Consider the following 15782-nt stretch of genomic DNA (forward strand, 5'->3'; position numbering starts at 1 on the left):
CACATTTTGAAAAGGGGAGAACATCCCCTAATCCCTGCGTGTGCCGCTCAGGGACTGCATTCACAACCTCGCAAAGAACTGGCACAACTCTTCCAAAAATGCCCGAGAATGATGAATTGTGGAAGCGGTGAAAAAACTACCGGCTTTCTTTAAGTAGTTGAACACTGGAGCAATTTTTAATGTATTTTATTAAGCCATCGAAAGCTGTATTTGCTTCTCAGTAATGCACAAAATGCCTGCTTAAATCCCCAGCCTCTCGTCAGGTGGCACTTCTGCACGCTCTCTGACCAGCCCACATCCCCACCTGCCCCAATCTTGTACGGGGCTTCACCAGCAGGGAAAACAGCTAAAAATTGCAGTTCTTAGTCACTTGTCTCCTCTTCTTGTGAGTCATTAACATCAATTACTAACCACTGCATTGTCAATTAAGACTATCACTTGCTGGTATTCACTGCTAATGTGCTAATTGTCATCAATTTACTGCTTCAATTATGTGGTCATATACTTGCCTCGAGGTATACTAATTTGATATAAGGGTCTTGAGGAGAAACATCCTCTCCGAGTGATTTTAATGCAGGAAAAGAAACTCAGAGTGAGTCTGAACATGTTGGATGTACTTGCAGTATACTCTAGTGAAAAATTATTCTACCAGACAGATGATGGTAAGGAAAAAAAAATGTGTTTAAACTGCATATTTTATAGGATTCCTGTTTATTCTTGACCCTTCTACTGGAATTATGATGATATTCCACCTGAAATAGATTCATAGATCTTGTTCAGTCTGTAATCATGTATATATTTTTGCCTAATTATATCTGATTGCTTACTGTATGTTGTACTTTCTAATGAGCACTGAATTATTAATCTACTGCCTAGTCTGTCCCTGCATACAAAAGGGAAAGATGTCTGGTGTCATTGAAGCACAGTCTATTGTGCTCACTTCAAGAGGCAGCAGCAAACTTTAGGATTCAGCAGAGTGTCAAATTCTTACTACAGACATAACCAAGTTCTCTTTGACAGGTTTTAAATAATATGTTTTTGGTGTGCTTTATCTGACACTAAGCTACCCTGAAAATAGTAGAGCAAGTCTGCTAGCAAGAATAAAATCAGACAATCTCCTTAAAAAAAACAAAAACCAACTAAACACAACTGTGTCTCTCCTGCCGCTATTTTTCAGTCCTTAGGCAAATAACCTTGTAGGCTGCATGAAACAGTTTAATTTCTTTTATATTGTTGCTCAGCAATACAAGGAAACAAAGCAGAGACATGCTTGTCTATAGCAAGGGTCCAGTGAAAATGATGTATCCTTTTCTCATCAAAGGAGTATTGATTCTTCATGTAATATTGTGATGGGCACCTGATTTCCATGAGTAATGTTTATTCGGGGGGTGGTGGGGGTGGTGATTTCGGCAACTAAGTGATTCTCATAAACCTTGTGTTTAGCAGGTGGAGGCTGTGCTGTAAATGCCTCCCAGCCCCAACTTCTCTTGCTGGGGCCCCAGCGCAGAGGGAAGCCCATCGGGAGGCCAGGTAGGCTCTAAAAGGGCAGATGCTGGGGGGATCCTGTGGGGAGGACACACCAAATGCTGATCTGATGTGGCAGCTTTTAGCTGAAACACTTTTCAAAAAGCTTTCCCTGGAGATAAGTGTCTTTAAGCTGAATTAGTGGTTATCTTGCTTTTCACAGGGCAGGCTTTGGAGAGACTGATGGCAATTTGTTGTTAACTAATGGTTCTCATTAGTTGTAGAATCTGTTGTCTTATCTGCTGCCTTCCTGGTAGTTGCTCTGCTGGAACCTGCTGTTGCTGTGTGGGTTTCACCTCTGCACGGGCAGAAAGTTTTGGTGCATCTGTCTGGCTGTTGGCTTGTGCTTGGCTACGCAATTTGGTGCTTGTATGTCCGACCTCTACGTCAGCTGGTGTTTTATTGTAAGAGGGGTATTGGGGAGTGGGGTGGGTGGGTTGAGTTTTCTAACCTTTAACTAGTTTTCTGAACCTCTTTCCTTGACACACTGCTTGTGTGGGACAATATAAATGGCTCTCTTCTTAGTTGGTACCTTTGTTTTTTGTTGACTTGTTCCAATCTAATGCTAAAGCTGTTTTTCATCTATAAAGGTACACCAGGTTCAGTGCATTAATTTGAACTTTGATGAAAAGGAATGACACCAGTATAAGAACTGAAGAGCTCTGCTAGTTTGTTTAGGAGCTTCTTGAATCAGCTTGGGGAAAATTTAGAGACGATAGAAAAGTTTCAAATGTTTTGGAGATGTTGGGTTAAAGATTGCTTTGGCTCCGTCACCACTGAAACATGGGCTTCATTGGAACTGAATGGCATAAACTTTTGTCTGTTTTTTGCCAATCTAGGCTTTTTGCTTATCTGTTCTTTTAGTTCTGTTCTGGGACAAAAACTTCTGAAAAAGAATAATCCAATAGAGATTCTGTACATTTTAACTGCTGCTTATCAAAATTAGTATACTGTAGCAATTACTTTCCTTTTTTTTTTTAACCAAATATACCTTCTGTGTAACCATACTTGAAATGTGACTCTCTATTTGGGAAGGTAGTAGTCAAATGGGAGGGGAAACGTACTGAATAATAAGGTCACATAGTTGAGTTGCTGGGTCCAATGAGCAGTTTGCTGAAGGGCAGCGATCCCTTGTGCACGTGCACCACCCTCTGCCCATCCAACCCCATCAGACAGGGCTAATAAACCCATTAACTCTGGAGTGTGTTCTTGTAGCATTGTGGTGGGGTTGTGATGTAAGTCGGGACACCAGTGCAGGCTCTGACCCCCTCTGAAAATATGATGTCTAGATGCAGCTTAGATCAGCTTTACACAGCCAAACTGATCTTTCCAGAACCTTAACAAGCATGTAAGGGCACGCTTTGTTGATGTATAAATATCTCCGAGACTCTCTAAATTGGTCACTTAAAATTTCATTTCCAGAGTCTAAGCTCTCATTTTCTGGTGCTACTGGGTTCATGGCCAATAACCTCGTACTTTATTTTGTGCCTGAAGGACAGAAGTGACTGATACACATGTACTGACAGTGAATGTCTCAAGTTCTGCAGATTCTACATCTGACAACTATTTTTCCTTCACAACCATTTCTCTTTGATCTTGTTTCTAAAGGCAAAACCTAAAACCGATGAGGCATCTGCTTCCAAAACCCTCTTTCTGCAGTGGACCTATGAGCACCTTGGCAGTGAATACACCAGCTCGCTGCCTGCTCATTCGCGTTGCAATTTAAAGCTACCGAAACACACTCGTAAACTGGCAACCTGCCAGCTTCCCAGATGCTTCTGAGAGCCCAGTGGTACTCCAGTATGTGTATACAACTAGGGACCTGAGAACATCCTACAACAAAAAATAACCTAAACCCATAAGAAGGACAGGAGAGCAGCATACTGTTTGTGAAGACTTAGTCAAAAGCTCTTACAGTTAATTGCTGGGAGTGGTGAGGGAAGCTGGAACTACAACAGCTGTGGAGATGTTTCTTGGTGGTGACAGTGTTGGTATCTGGCCTGAATAATGGCTAGTGGTGTTAATGAGATACAGAATGGATGTTAGCAACACAGACATGGCTGGGCAAAAGCCTTGCAGAGCCTTGGTGCGTGCACGCAGGGGAATTGCGGCGAGGCGGATGGGTGTGTTTTAATGTGACAAGTCTGAAGAATAATGGTTTTCCCCTGACCTCGCTCTCCCAGCTGTAAACTCCTACTCCAGATGTAAAAGGCTACAGTTAAAATTAAAGATCTTTTCCTCTCCATCCTGCTTGTTGCAGGTCCCCACCTGAATCCCAATTAACATGTTGATTTATTTTAAGTGTAACTATAAAAGTAGGGATCCTCCTTTATTAATGGTAGGGAAGGGGAGAAACAAACAGCCCATAAATTACGTTAGCATCAGATGCTCAGCTAGAAACTGTTGGGTAGATCTCTGAGGACAAAGACAAAAGAGAAGGAAAGTCTGGTAATGCAGTTCGGAAGTAACTTGAAGTTGTAGGTGACTTAAGAAAGAGGCACCGGCTTCGCCAGGGTGTGAAAGGAAAAGGCAGCACAAGACCCTGCATCCCAGCACGACGTGCCTGGCTCAGCGTGCCCCAGGCCAGGTGGTGCCACGGGGGATCGTGTCCCACCTCCCTCCAGCTCACTCTCCTCTTCACAACCCGTTTACCGTTTGAACAGTAAACTTATACAAACTTCCGTATGGGGCTGGTCAAAGAGAAAAATAATCTGGGATTTCTGACAAACCCCAATATTTTTAATTCCTTCATAAAGTGTTATTCAGATGAGTTTGATTCAAACACAGTGTTTTCTTTTTAAAAAATAAAGTAATAAGAATAAGTAAGAAATTGCCGAAGTGCAAGGGGCGGTTTTTTTTGGGGGGGAGGTTAAAACTTTATTTCTTCCTCAAATAATTTGCTCTAGTCCTAGAAACTATTTGAATGACTTGAATACATTCCCCCCCTGCCCTTTGCAAACTTGCATCCAGTTTTATTATTTAGGTAGGTAATACCACAAATAAAGACGGCATTTACCCTTGCCTTGTTTTCTCCCAATCTGTTCTCTTTTCTGGGTTAATACCTTCTCCCACTCTGCTCTTCTCTTTCAACATAGTGTGTTTAAAAATAAAATGGCAGATTTCTCTTTGCTTTTCCTCTCTATTTCTTCACATCTATATTCTGACTTTGTTACCTTTGGCTCACCTCATCTGCCTACATAGAAAGCTTTTTTTGTTTGTTTGTCAGATTTTCTAGATAACTCTTCCCAGAACTTGAAGAAAGCAGTTGTTAGAGAATAACTTTCATGCATTTAAACCCAATTCATTTTTTCTTAAGAAATAATTTTGTTCTTTATAGTTTTATAACTGTGATTTGCCTACAGCAGACAAGCGTGGAGTTAAGGGGGAGAAAAAACAGAAGGGTGGGGGGAAAGAGAGTAGGCATTTTAGTTTTGGTTTCTGCCTATAATCATGACGCTGGGTCCTTTTTTCTCTGTTACAATTGAAGGTATGAATTTGGAGATTCATGCCTGAATTAAAAACTGGCGGGGCGGGGGGGAACACAACCAAAAACAGTTTAGTGAAATCCAAAGAAAGTTCTTACAACAAAGTTGTGTGGGGAGTGGAGGTGTCAGACTGATCTGTAATAGAATTATTTTCTGTAAAAAAAATAAATAAATAAATTTAATCATAGTTTTTAAAAAAAAATACAACCAACCAAAAAAAATCAAGAATATATTGTTCACAATGTAAAATTTTAAAATATAGCATTTTGAAAACAGAACTGAAACTCTTCTGTCTTCTTCCAAACACCATACTTCATTTGTAAGTACTCCAAAAGGAGTCATTTAAGACTTTCAAATGAACCTGTTTTATTTTCTTGCTCTAAAGGCGTTCTTTAAGACAGACTGTGTTTTGAAGACTTTCAGTTTTGCTAATAATGGTCTATTTGATGGCTTTACCAGGAACAGAATAAAAAAAAAAACAAACAACCCCAATTATCCAGTTGCAATTGTTGCAATTCCCTGTCCCAATAACATAAAAAAGGTTCATGCCAGACCATCCTGTCGTTTGCGAAATTTTTGTCACAGCAGGGATCAATATTTGCCATGGTGCCAAAGCAGCAGTTCCGTATGCAGCCTCTTTTATTAGCGCCTTGCATGGAGGGTACGGCAAAAATAACTCTGCAGAGGTACCGCTGCTGTCCCTTGGGGGAGGCTAGTGCCGTGGAGCTGTGTTAAGGCATATATGGTCACATTCCTGTTGGTAGAAAAGACAACCGGCAGCTTCCCTATGGGTGATTTGGGGGTATGATGACTCGCCTTTTATTTTAGTGAGAGTTGGATGGGTATTTGGGTGCTTAACACCACTCCAACATTTTTGCAGGCTGATTAATCCACAAAAAGCTTGTAATTATCTGAGTGTTTCCCTCTGGACTTCTTAGCATGTGTTGGTGTCTGGCGCTCTCTTGATAGCATATGTTATCCATTTCCCAAATCTATTACAAACCAATAAAAGATAACTTATGCCCAGTCAGACTGCACAACTACCCTTCCCCATGCAGTGTGGTCTTTGTTTATCGAGTCATTCATTATGTTACATGGGTAAAAATACCATGGCAACACAATGCTACAGTTACATATAATGAAGCGATCTACCGATTATCAGAGAACATATACTAATTAAAGACAGCCCAATAATTTCATCTCTCGCTGGATTATGATCAGAAAGGAAAGCGGCGGCAGGTGCAATGGTGGTGCAAGTTTGTCACTTGAGGAAATATGTGGAAGAAAACACGTTGTGTGCTGCGTGTTTTCCGCTGGTGTCAGACGATTATGATTATGAAATGGTTCTTTCTGAGAACCCAAAATGAATCACGTATGTTTCTCTTGACCTAACAAATTTCTTATACCTTTATGTTTCTAATAAAGGTACCATTGTGACCAGGAAGGAATTTATGTTTACAACCAGTTGACATGATGTGTTTTCTGAAGGCCAGACCTGGTGACTATGGGTGCTGGTTTGATTGATATCCATTGACTTAAATTAATATTGAATTTCCAACTGCAGCTACTTTCTTGTATTAAAGCCCCTTTGGAATCTGAGATGTTTATGTTCTGGCAAAAGCAGTTCTTTTTTTTTTTTTTTTCCTGACAACAAATGAAGTTCAGACAATCATTTTATCAAAATAAAAAGATTGCTGTATTCCTTAGACCACTTCTATGACCTTGTGCTTTTCACTTTTAGAAAATTAGTCTGGGAAGTGTATACCTATAAAATGCTTTCTTTATTTTTTCCCCCCCTGTATGCACCCTGTGCTTCCCAGTAGCACAGTGTGGACAGTGGACAGGCTTGGCTTCCCAGGCACCGGGAGAGGTGACCAGACACATCCAGCCACAATGGCTGGGGTGGCCTCCCATGGTATCCTGCTTCTCTCTTTCAATGCATCAGTATTTTCCTTGGAGCTGAGGGCACGATTTGAATAGGAGCTTTCATGGAAACAAGCTGAAAAGGGTGGTTGATATGGTTCTGAACACAGCACGCTTGGTACCTCTTACCTCTGTTGGTCATGTCTGACCTTCCCTTCTTAAAGAAGGTGCTTTAAAGACAGGCAGAAATAGTCAAAGCCAGCAGTTGACTACCTCACCTCAAAACGTTTTGTAAAGCAGTTTGTCTTGGGACCTGTTCCCCTGAAGAACGAGGTTTAGATCTTCCCAGGCAGAGGAAGGAAGCGATCGTGGTTTTCTCCGACTGGAAGGCAGGATCTCACCAAGTTGTCATTTCCCCTAGAATTTTGTGGTTCCAACCCTTATTTTTCCTAATCTTTTTATTTGTAAAGTGATTTTTCACCTTATATTTTGTAGTTTCCCACTCTTACATGGTTTTCACCATAATTACTTACTAGCTAGACAATACACTGGTTACCACAAAGCAGTCGGCCAGCGGCCTGGGACTCTGACCTCTTGAAATCCCTTCAAGAGAGATTATTCTGCAACAGTAATCTGGCAAACAGAGCCAAACCCGCTCATTGTCTATACAAACAGGAAAGTGCCTTCTCTCCATATTAAAATGATTTGATGCCATCATTTAAGCAACTGGATATGCAGATATGGAAGAATACATGCAGACAGAAAATTAAATTGTATAGCTCATGATCATCTCAGGGTTGATTAAATGGAATGAGAGTGCATTTCCTCTTTCATACAGAAAGAGGCTTAACATTAAAAAAAACTAATCTTTTCTAAGATAAAGTTCATTAACACAATGATTATTCATTTGGCTTTTATAATGATACTGCTGCTTAATCACCAGAACACTGCTTCCTGTGCTCTAGGAGAACCAGCAGGAAACATTTGAAGAGACAGAGCTGGCGCTAATGCGGCAGGAGACAGAATGGAAATTTCAGTGCTTTTCATTTTCAAAGTGGCATCGTATTCCTGCTCAGGTTTCTAAAAACCTACCCGTCAAACAGCATGAGCTTTAAACCCAACATTAAATTTATACAGCAATGAAGCCTCAGGTTTCCTGTTTCTACACAGTTAGCATCTAAGTTTCCTCCTGGGTCTATTTCCATTATTTATTATATTATTTGCCTAGAGTAGCACCCTAGAGGAGCATTGTAATCAGGAACTGAGACTGGGTTGGGAGAAATACAGTATAGTCACTCCAGAGTTGGTATGGCCTCTTGAGTTTATAATCCTAATAAACAAGGCAAACACTAATAGAGATAGATAAACAAATGCTGGAGGTAGTTGTCTGGTTAATGACTTCCTTTCACTGCAGTTTTGATTCCCCACTTCATGCTCCTGCACAGTTTCAACCAAATCTCCTATGCTCAGCTGCCTGGGTCAATGTGAAACTCCAATGGCAATCCCATGTTCCTTTCCTTCACCTGCTGAACAGGTTTATTTTGATCTTTCACTTAACCTTCACTTTACATTTGCATTCATTGTTGTTATCTTCCTTCATCTTTCTCTCCTTGAAGCTTCCCCGCTGCTGATGGACCAGCTCATGCAGGTCCATGGCTGGTCCTCTGGCTTCAGGGTCGGGCTGGTCTCCTGCTGCCACCTCAAGTGCCATTGAGCAATCTCGCTTTCTCCCCCCTCCTTGGCAATGTTATAGGGCAGGGCTTGGAATAATTTAACCCTTCTTTTTTTTTTTTCTCTAGAGTGTTTTTCCTCTAAGAATCAGAGGGGGGAAAGGAAGTAGTTGGCAGATGTCTCCAAAGAAAGAGGAAATAATTTAGAAAGCAAGCACAGCTGATTTTAGGAGCTGATTATGTTGTAAACGTAGAGCAGGATGGGATCTCTTTGCAGCCACACAATGGCCCTTTCTCCATAATGAACGTTAATGCACCAGAAGTCAGCAAAGGCTTCCATTCATCAGCAGAGGAGTTTGTAGGAATACTGTGTTCTTCAGGCTGCTGCTCACAATCATTTGTTTGCACATTTTTACTTCTGCAAGAAAGGGAAGTCTTATAAAGAGCATGATTCTTGCTCACAAATATGTCCATTGGATTAGAGAAAACTGGAACATGCATCTGAGTAACTGTATCTGCACACTTATTGAAAAGACTGAAATCAAAAGGTCGCAGTCTGAGCCCAGACGAGTTGAACAAAGCTGGGTGCTAACTCCTACTGAAGAGTGTCGCTGTAGCCCTGGTACAACCTAAGCAGGAAGACAGGATGCCTTCTGCTTGTTCTCCTGTGAAACTTCTTTTTGGCAAGGAACATCTCATGCTGCTAGGTTATGCCCCTGGTTAGCAGAAAGAGTGTGTACTGGACTGTTCATTATGCGCGCTGTGCTAACACAGGAAGCAGCAGATAAAATTACTCCTTATCAGCCTTGTTTCCTCCTTCAAGAATCTATTAGACTTAATATGCACAAGAAGGGAGGATTAGGAAGTGGCTTGTTTTGCCTAAAAATTTCTAAAGGAATTCGTGTTCTGTTTGTGCTATCCACTCTTAATTGCAGGCTGTGTCCCTCTGTGTTCTTGCTCCCTGGGGATAATTTTATGGCTGTACTCAGTAGGGACAGTAAGTGCCTTTGTTTCTTGTACCTGCTCATTGCAGCAGTAAGAAAGCTGGATGAAAACAATTAAGGAAAATGTAACAACACTCTTCTGCTCTAATTGGGGCTTTCATAATCCAAATTAGCTGATACAAACATTCTTGCAGGTGATCTGGTATCGGAGTCCACAAAAATGGCTAAACAGTTAAATCTGAAAGCAGAAATTCTGATTACAAGTATGTGTTGCCACAGAAGTGCATTGGGTTCTCTGGGAAGATCTTGTTTAACACTTAGACTTGGGAGGCACAGCAGAGTCCTAGATCTGCTGCAGACTCTTTCCATGAGCTGGGCCAAGTCTTCTGAAGGATTGGTGACAATTTTCAAGTCCCTTGTAGATGCGATGAAGTGTTTAGTCCTTCCTCCTGCTGCTGTTGATGGGCTCAGAGGCTGTTAATGCACTCACGCTCTGGAGAAAGGCTTTGAGCTGGACATTGACTTCCAGAGGTCCCTTCTGACTCAGTTACTCAGCGGTGGGTGCACAGAACTACCTGTGAGGGCTCTGGTCGCAGCTAGGAGATGGTATCTGTGGCTGTAACAGGCAGATGAAACTTGTGTGGGCTTCACTTGAGTGGTGACACAAGCTGTGGGCATGGAGGTCACAAAGACCTGTTAGATGTCCTTGCTCATCTGTACTTTAACAGAATTCATGTGTGAGTGTGAACTGAGGCTACTTGACACTTAAGACTGAAGCATTCCCGGAGATGTCAAAAAGCAAACCTTTTGTTTGCTAAGGCACTCAGAGTTTGGTCAACTCCAGCATAAGCAGCAGTTTAATGAGACATCAGGGACTGCTATTTCAGATGAGCCTCCTAAAATAAGAGTTGAGAAAAATTTAGTACTGTAGAGTGGAATAGGCTTTCCCTGACCTCGGGGCACTATAAGAATAAATAAATAAATTCAAGCCTAAGGAGATGCTATGCTATTAAGGATCGTCAGAAGTAGCTTACCTCTACTATAATGCAGCGCATCATTTCAGAGGTTTTGGTGGATTTTATTTTTTTTTTCCAAATCTCTGCCTTGTACTTTCCGTTTCCCTCTCCACCTTCTACAACAGTCAAAGGAATGTGACAGCATTTTTTAAATGAAGATCAGAAACGTGTGAACAGCTGTCTGATTCTTCTCCCTCCACAGTCACACACATAAGAAAATGAAAAAGATTTACTACAGGTCATTGTTGCTGCATTTAGTTACGTATTTATTTGTTTGAATTTATAAAAGTGTAAGAATCAGCCATCATATGCTCCAGGCACTCTTAACTATTAATTGCAGATGCAGTATGCCCTACAATTAAGGCAAAAAAAACAAGACTGAAAAGCTTCACAGTAAATAATGGAAACAGTGATGCCTGTTTACAGTAAATGAAAAAGTCACCAAAATCCTGTGTTCGTGCAGGAGATAAGCTGCGAGTGCAGGACAAAGGCATGAGCTGGGCTTTGGACACACTTCCCTTGGGGCAGGATCGCCTGGCTCTTCTGATAGAGTAGACCAGGCAGGAGAGAGCCAGGGAGCACCGAAACACGAATGTTCTTCAAATCAAAACAATCTGCTATCAACTTCAATGAGAATTTTGCTCACAGGCAACTCTCTTTCCCAAGACATCTCTTACATGGTTCTTCCAGCATAAATAGCCCCTCATTCTTCAGTTTTAAAGAAAATAAATGATGCTTTCAGCCCAGTCCTTTTCATTCCCTATGACTGATATCAGAAAAGCTACGGTGCTGGTTATGTCTATGTAGATACAGCCTTGCAGTGCAGATGTGTTATTTAAATTACAATGCTGGGAATACATTTGTGTCACTAGCTTTCCATCTCCTCTACCAAGCACTAAAGTTATGATCAGAAGAAAGTACTGTTTCATGAGCACCACCGTATTTTCCTCTTTTCACAAGTCAGTTTGCTACATATGAAGAGCTTACTCATGCATTCCCATCCAGTTCATTTTTTATTACAGCTATGTGTTTGTTATAGATAAGCTCCAAGGATGCGGCTGAAATCTGGGCCCTTTCCAGGTTCCATGTATTTTCCCAGGTTTTAATCGTTATATAACACTGTGTTATGACACAAGCTCCCTCTTGCTGAAATAAAATTGCCAAACCCGGTTTATCGAATTTTTCAAGGGTACAAAGTTCAGATAAGAAATGTTGAGATAGTAATCAAAAATGTCAGTGAGAATTATTTAAGTTTCTGAAAGCATAAAAGGATGTTTTCTTATTTTTCTTTCTTTTCTTTTTCTTATGGTGTTCCGATTTCCCAAATACTTAATATTTGGGGAAATCTCCTCTTCGTGGACTGTTCTTCTTTTCCATCCTTTTTTTTTTAACAGAAAACCTGCCAGTTGCATTGCAGTGACTCTGCATACAATAACCAGTGGTCACTTTTCAGTCACTGGGAATGGCCACCTGCCCTTGATGGTGGCTGCTGACAGCACTAATTTAACAGCAGAGTGGGAATCTGATGAGCTTATTGCAGAAGGCAACCCATATTTGGCCCAGAAGCTGCTACTTAATGAGTGACATTAGAGAAGACAAGGTCAGACTTATTTCTTGGAGGCACACAGCCAGAGGGGAGCCGACAAAAGCCGCAAGGGAAACTCTTGTTAAATATTAGGGGATAAAAAAAACCCTCACCATTCACACTGAGGATAGTCAGACACTGGAGCAGATTGCCCAGAAAGGCTGTGGAAGCTCTGTAATTGAAGATGATCAGAATTCAGACCTCTTACTCACAGCCAAACTAGAGTCGCTTTCAGTATTGGTCTTTCCCCAAGTGCTGGGGTTGGACCAGGTGACCTCCAGAGGTCCCTTTCCACCTAAATTGCTTTACAGTTGTAATGTCTTGTTGGTTTTCCTCCGTGTGAGGTAAATGTTTAGCACCCAGAGAAGACAATAGCAGTAATTTCAACACTTTTTAGTCCCCCTGCACTCTTTTCATCTGCACAGTCGTTATTCAAGATCCATCATGTCTTGCTGTCATGGGAGACAGTCATTGTAATAATTTTCAGAAAAAAAAATCAGTGTAATTATGGATGCTTAATACTCTACCCAGAAAAAAGAGGGAGGGTGGGAAAGCTGTTCCTCTGTCCTAGGAATTTCACTGCTAGTCTCGCCAAGTCTCACCCACAGGTGATTAAGCATTCATCAAACACTAACATTTACCATTCCTTTTATTTTAAAGTGATTTCATAAAATGTGGATGTTATGATATCTGTCAAAGATAGCATAAGGGATTATGGGATTTTATAAATAGGTTACTGACAGTAACTCAATGACCAGTTCTTCAGTATTTCCCTCATGCTAATTAACTTGGCTTATTCCTTATACCAGGTTATGGAATGGTGTGACTGATACGGTATCAGGTAATGTTGAAAGAAATACTCAAATGTTAAGAAGGGCTGAAGGAAATATGGTTTGTGGTGATATTCTCCAAGACTATGACTGATCTCCTGTATTAAGTGTTACAGGCAAATATTTCACACAGTAACATCTCACAGTCCAGACAGCAAATACCTTGTGTTTTGGAAATCGTCATTTCTCTGAATAAGGTAGTAGACTTGTTGCTAATTTGGCAGGATCAAATGCATTGACTGCATTTACTTGGCCCACAGGGGTCAACCGTGTAACAGAAAAAAGGGGGAAATGTTCAGACATTGTCTGAACACAGCACAAAGGTGCAACTTCCTGTCCCCTTCAGTAAGCACTTAGAATATAAATGCTGTGATTTTATTTTTTTTTTTAATGTAATTACTTTCTTTATCCTAAATAGCAAAGGAGTGGTTGTTCTCATTCCTCTGATAAACATCTTATCTTTACTGGAATCCTACTGTCTCCTTGCACACAACTCATTATCTGAAAAGGATAGATGTAACATGTTTGACATTTTCAGGGAAAAAATAAAGACTTTAATCCACCTGATGTGGACAACATTGCTGCTGCTGCCATTTATAGATTCACAGACGAGTAAGTAGTACATCCAGCAGCGATGTGTGATGGCTAAAATGGCAGATTTTGTGACGGACTTCAAAGCAGAGAAGAATTCTCTGAATGTGATTCCCTTGATATTTTAGCACTTACAAGTCTGACTTTTATAAGCGTAAAATGGCTGAGTGAAAGGCCAAGAAATATATACATCAATGTTTTTTTTGTTGTTGTGCTCATTTTAACCAGGACAGCACTAAACTTTGTTGTTCTTCCTCTCTTCACAGTTTCTGCTATCTTTGTATTCCTTTTCCTCCACCTCCTTTTCTTTCTTTGGTCCAAGAAGAGGAATGGAAGGCAGGAAAAGGAGAATTATCCCCAGATATCTAGAATCTTATTGGAGTGATACAGATACAAGATCTGTGTTTCAGACCTTAACCAGGTCATAATAGAAATGAAGTCAATAGCACCATATGCTAGTGCAGACAAGCTGTGCAGTAGGAAATGCTGTATCTTAAACTTGAGATGTTTTGTCCTCACATGTTTTTTTCCATTGCTTCTTCCATTTCTATGAGTCATCAAACGAGAAGTTTTTAATTACAGAGTTAGAATGGATATAATAGGTTTTCTCTTTTTTTCCTTTCAAAGTTTCACGGTACCCCCATGACAACTCCTATGGCTTAGTTTCAGGTAGTCCTGTAAGGAGCAGGGAGTTGGAGTCGATGATCCTTATGGGTTCCTTCCAACTCGAGATATTCCGTGATTCTGATTCCGACCCCAACTGCTGTGCCCTGCAACCACAATGGTTGTCACCCAGCTGCAGAGCAAAGCTCAGAATACCTGAGATTATTCCTAGCTATTCTATTATTCATGAATTATTCGGTGGTAAATTGGCTGAAAAAATAGGTAAAACTAATTTGATAATTATAAGTTAATAAAACCTTGAAGCTGCTTACTCAGAAGTCAGTAACCATAGATATACGCTGTTTAAGTAGTTTAAATACACAGCACTGTTAATTACTAATGCAAATTCATAAAGGAGATAATGATGGTACGGTTACACAGAAAGAATACATGTTATCTTTTTTCTGCAGATAATTTTTATTTCCAGAAATCTATTAAGAAATACCAATATTCAGCTGTGTAAAATCATTATAGGGCCTTTTGTTTATAGAGTGGAGGCTTGAAAAACAATTATGCAAAGAGTTTTTGGACTGGCGAGGAAGACTAATTAGATCCTTAGTAAGACACAGGGTGAGGTGTTTTTGAAGAATCACCAGAGGAATTGTACTGAACCCCTCCTGAGCCCTGGGGCACAGTCTGAAGCAGACACAAGGTGGATGAAGAGCTCCCACAAGATAGTGTTGGTGCAGCTTCATGGCAGGGCCAAGAAAAGAGCTACAAGATCTTGCCGTGATGTACCAGCAGGGAGAAGAACTGACCTGCACAAATGTCTGTGGGGACCATCGGGGCCGGGGGGAAGGATGCTTGTGAGAGGAAGAGTAGCAATAGATTTTATTATATTGCTTCTCCAGGTGTCCCTGTGACTTGGGTATAGCGGCTTGGATTCGCAATATCTTGGCGGTTAAGGATTCAAGGCCAACGCTTACTCTGTCATAAAAAGTGGAACTGGCATCTCCGCAGATACGAGCAGAAATTCATGTGACTCTTAAATTCTCACTGAAGCTTTCTATGAGATTTCAGAGGGCCAGGGTGATATTACAAATCTGGCTGCTGACTTTCTGCGCTTGAATGCATCTCACTGAGTTCACACACAGCAAAAATTAAAATGTTAGAAGAGAATGAGAGAAATAAAGTGAACTTCAAGGCCTGAATAGTTGATATTCTGATATTCATTAAAACTTAGTAATTATATGATTGTATCTATTAATTCTGGCATATTAGGTTGCTTCAGTCTTTAAATTCTACATAAAGTTTTATGCCAATTAATTAAAATAAAAGGAACTACACTTCATATGCCTTCTTTATCCTTAATCCTTTTTCCCCCTCACCTGAGTGCTTCCCTTTCAAGCAAGGGGCTATCATTTACAGTGAATCAGACACCTCCCAAATGGGATGATCTCTTGAGAAATGACACTTTACAACAAAAAAAAAAAAGGAAAATGTTTCATGTCTCATTTTCATCTTCAGAATGGTGACCTTAATAAGCGAGCTCCTGAAAAGAAACACCTGCATCCTGAAATTAAGCATTCAAGGCATCACTGTGATAATCCAGTTCGTCTGTGATAGGAAGTGTAAAGGAAAAAGCATCTTGTAAATAATATTTGATACCTT

At 40.6% G+C, this 15782-nt stretch overlaps 1 long non-coding RNA gene across 1 annotated transcript; it reads left to right on the plus strand.

The window, feature by feature from the left end:
• Positions 1–544: 544 nt before the first annotated feature.
• LOC141749347 (uncharacterized) lies at positions 545–15392 on the plus strand. The gene is made up of 3 exons (XR_012589334.1): positions 545–662; positions 1444–1530; positions 15023–15392. It is a non-coding gene; the product is annotated as an uncharacterized LOC141749347 (long non-coding RNA).
• Positions 15393–15782: the final 390 nt, after the last annotated feature.

This window comes from Larus michahellis, chromosome 10 (assembly GCF_964199755.1).
Source record: "Larus michahellis chromosome 10, bLarMic1.1, whole genome shotgun sequence".
Classification (NCBI taxonomy): domain Eukaryota; kingdom Metazoa; phylum Chordata; class Aves; order Charadriiformes; family Laridae; genus Larus; species Larus michahellis.